Here is a 4,560-nt window from a genome sequence, read left to right on the forward strand (position 1 = left end):
GAATACATGGGAGGTTCACACAAGTGATAACGTATCAAGCTTGTGACCCACAAATTCTCCCTCTAACCACAACTCTCAAATCCCTTAAGACTACATTGTGAATGCTGATTAAGTTAGAAGGAACATACCTCTATTTATAGAGTCCTAAACCTTTTCCTACCAGAAAAAGGATTAGTCAGTCCAAAACCTTTTCCTAAAAGGAAAACCTATTCATGGTAAGAAATTAGGGCAAATAAAACCCAACAGAAACTACAAAATTAGAGGATATCGCCGGAAGGGTTCTTGGAGAGGACAAAAAACAGAGGAATAGTATGTGGATGGGCACCCCAAGTCAATATCTTGGCTCACAAAGCCATTGGAGCATTCGTATCTCATTGTGGATGGAATTCGACTATCGAGAGTGTATGACACGGTGTACCAATTGTGATATGGCCCCTTTATGCAGAACAACACATTAACACATTTCAATTGGTGAAAGATATCGAGATGGCAGTAGAGCTGACATTGACTTACACGATGCGTGATAGTGATCATCGTGAAATTGTGAGGCGGAGGAGATGGAGAAGGTTATAAGAAGCACAATGGACAGCGAAAATCTCCCGAGGAAGAGAGTCAAAGACATGGAAGAGATCTTCAGGAAGGCGTTGACTGAGGGTGGATCTTCTTTCATTTCTCTAGGACGATTCGCTGAAACTATTCTCGATTCCTGTAATTGAGATGCGAAATTTCTCACATTATGTACTCTTTATGGTAGCAGAGTTTTGTTTAATATCAGTATGCGATTGAATCAAATAAGAGTTGTTTAAGTGTTGCACTGTCTTTAGTTGCATTTTGAGTTTAGTGCCTCGTGTTCTTATGTGTAGATCTACTCCTATGTTACAAAGGGCAGTAGATCATTTATTCTCTCGTTGTTGAGATTTGAGTGAGTGGATAGAGTTAGTCGTGATGTTTCATTGAAGTCTATATCAACTATAGTTAGTTGATATAGTGGGGAAATAGTTATTGCTTTGTATCTTGTGATAGAGGTACTACAAGGTGTGTAGAATTAAGAGTTTAATCCATGGGAAGTACTTGAGTTTGTAATTACCTTTTGGTTGGAGATAGTAAAGCCTTGAAAAATCCTATGAGACAAGTCATGTTTTTTTTAGCATGGGGTTTCCATGTAAACATACTATGTTCTTTACCTTCTGTTGTTCTCTTAACTATCTCTGTTAACTGATTTGTCGAAAGACCAGATCTCTTAACTCGTGGGGGACTCATACAAAACAATAATTGATATAAGAGGGATTACTCTTATACAATTAACACCAAGAGAGGATCATGTTTATATGACTGCTCCAACAAATTTGGAAGAAGGTCAGTAAACCACCAAACCCTAGCTTCAATGGAAAGTACTACGGGTGATGGAAGCCTAATATGCATGACTTCATAAAGACAGAGGATAGTTCATCTTGGAAGGACCTCATGTGACCATGAAGGAAGTCGAGAAATAAGAGATTACTAGATTGATTCCAAAGACATAAAGGGAGTACAATGAAGTCGATCTAAAAAAGAACAAAAAAAAAAGCTACAAAGCAAAAAAAGTTGCTTGTGTATGGAATAGTTACTAATGAGTATAACTGAATCTCAGTGTGTGAATGTGCTAAAGTGATTTGGGTTAGTTTGAGGACGGATCATGAAGGAACGAGTCAACTCAAAGAATCCAAAGTGTACATACTCTCAGCTCAGTACGAAAACTTCACAATGAAGAAAGGTGAAACCATTCAAGAAATGGCGTATGCTTGATATAGTCCCATATGTTTCATGTTTTCTTCAAATCTCAAAGTTTACATCTGTCTGGTACAAGACATAAGTGTTAAATTAGGTCTAAGGCCTAACTCGCACCCTATAAGCTAGCTCAAAGAGAGCAGGATTGCCAAGCCTTATAGGGAGTCCACCCATCTCATTAACCACTAATGTGGGACTTTTTGTCATTCTTTAAAACCCCACCTCACGCCCGATGCTTAGCATCTGGTGCATGGGCAATTTTGATTTTGGGGGCCTAACATCAGGTGAGACGAGTCCTGCTCTGATACTATGTCAAATTAGGTCTTAGGCCTAACTCACACCCCAAAAGCTAACTCTAAGGGAGGAGGATTGCTCAAGCCTTATAAGGAGTCCACCCATCTCATTAACCACCGATGTGAGACTTTTGTCATTCTTTAACAATAAGAACTTCTGCTTAAACTAGTCCCACGTGCTAATTGTGCACATACCTCTCTCAGCATCAGTCAATTTTTATCTCCACCATAGCATGTTAGTTTCTAATAAGCACAATACTATGGTGTAGATCTTGACATCGTCGTCCCTTACATTTCGTATTCCAAATAATTCTCCTAGTGCCAAAGAAAGTTTTTTAGTTCTTGTGCATCACAAACCCTTTTGAACACTGGTGATTTGGGAGCCTCGATTTTAGCCTACCTTATCACGATGGCCTTCCAAGCGGTCTCCGTCAAGCAACCGTCGCCCTGTCCTTTAAGTATTTCTATATTTGTCTTCATGGCATCAACAATGCTCAATGCCTCCATGAGTCAGCATTCTAATGTACTAATAGTCTGCCTTGTATCTATCGCAGGCTGCAATGCCCTGTTAGACAATTAGCATTTTTTCAGCTTATTATTTTTTTTTACTGTTTTTGCTTATTTCAGTTTAGTGCTTCCTATTTCTAGCTAGACTTAGCCAACTTCAGTTGCTCAACTTTTTGAAGATAGTGGCCCCATTTATGGCTGTTAGTGGCCTCTTTATGGTAGTTAGTGGCACATATTCTTATTTAGTTTCAACATCCACTTTGTAAGTGGCTACTAGATAGGAAATGATTATGTTTATTTCCTTGTATAAATTCAGACTTTCTGCAGATTAATATATAGCTGGAATTTCATAAGTTCACTCTATTTTTATTTTTCAAATCATTTTCTTGAGTATTTTGTTCTAACAGTGGCATTAGAGCCTGTAGTTGATCTTACAAGACCAAAAAGTTTTAACTTACAACACAAATGACATCCAACAACCTACCTTTAAATCCACCATTCACTTTCATTGGTGAAAATTACCAAATCTGGTCTTTGAAGATGCAAGCTTTTTTGGAAGCCTATGAACTTTTGGAAACTATGACGGAAGATAAACCACTTGCTGCTCTACCAGATCAAATCCTACCTTGGATCAGATCAAATCCAACAACAAAGAGAAGGCAAAGGAATCTAAAGTCAAGATGCTCATGCAGAATGCTGTGGCAGATTCTGTGTTTTACAAAATCATGGCTTGCAAAACTGCAAAAGAGGCTTGGGATAGGTTGATTGAAGAATATCAAGGCAGCGATAGGACATGTCAAATCCAAGTGTTGAACCTGAAAAGAGAGTTTATGTCCTTGAATATGTAGGAGGATGAAATGATCAGTAAGTATACTGATCGAATCTCCTTAATTGTTAATAACATTAGACTTCTTGGTGAAGAATTTACCGACAAATGAATTGTGGAAAAAGTTCTTGTGACTCTTCCTGAGAGGGTTGAATCTAAGATTTCCTCTATTGAAGAATCAAAGGACCTGGGCAAACATTCATTAGGTGAAGTAATGAGTGCTCTTCAAGAACAAGAGCAAAGGAGGACTATGAGACGGGAAAAGTTCAGGGAAGGCTCTGTACAAAAACAAAAAGGAAAGCAACAATTCCATCAAAAGAATAAGGGAAAGCATGATGGAGGAAACAATAGTGGAGATGTGAAGCAGAAGTTCCCTCCTTGCAAACATTGTAAAAGAAATACATATCTGGATAAATATTGTTGGTGGAGAGTCGATGCTATATGCGGAAACTGTAAGCAGACGGGACACATATCAAAGGTCTGCAAATCAAGAGCAAAGACCTCTGGTTCTTTGCAAGCACAAGTAGCAGAAGCTGCAGATGCACACACTACACCATTTTAGGCCTACGACCACACTTATTCTGGACTACACTTGTAAAGTGTTGCCTAAAGTAGTTTTGGGAACGCTTTTAAAGCGTAGCCAAAATTTTTAACTTTTAGCTACAATAATTTTGGCAACACTTCAAAAGTGTACTCTTTAATAATATAAGATACACTTTATAAGTGTTGTTAAAATATGATATAATTGGCAACACCTATTTACATATATGACCACACTTCTAAAATGTCCTATTTTTATAATTGAAAAAACAACACTTTATAAGTGTTGCCTTAAAATTTTTCACTAAAATATTATATTCCCTCCAATATTTTTAACACTCCCTCCCATTTTTATTGGCCAAAAAAATTAAACATTAACAAAACATTTTGACTTCACTTTCCTCTTTCAGACTTTCCTTTTCACGTTTCTCTTTTCAGCAGAAGAATTGGCTGAACTAAAGGTTCCGATACAATTTGAAGAACTAAAGGTTCGAAGTGAAGAGAGGTGAAGATAGCTGAAGAAGTAGTTCTCTTTTCTGATACAAGCTAAAGATTCGATGAACTGAGCTGAAGAGTTGAACGATTCCTTGAAGAGTAAGAACGATTTCTTTAAGAGTAAGAACGATT

General features: G+C 37.6%; 1 pseudogene; it reads left to right on the forward strand.

Annotated features, from left to right (window-relative positions):
* The window catches only part of LOC107025189, a 3,451-nt pseudogene extending 2,727 nt beyond the window's left edge, over nt 1-724 (forward strand).
* Nucleotides 725-4,560: the final 3,836 nt, after the last annotated feature.

This window comes from Solanum pennellii, chromosome 7 (assembly GCF_001406875.1).
Source record: "Solanum pennellii chromosome 7, SPENNV200".
NCBI classification, from domain to species: Eukaryota; Viridiplantae; Streptophyta; class Magnoliopsida; order Solanales; family Solanaceae; genus Solanum; species Solanum pennellii.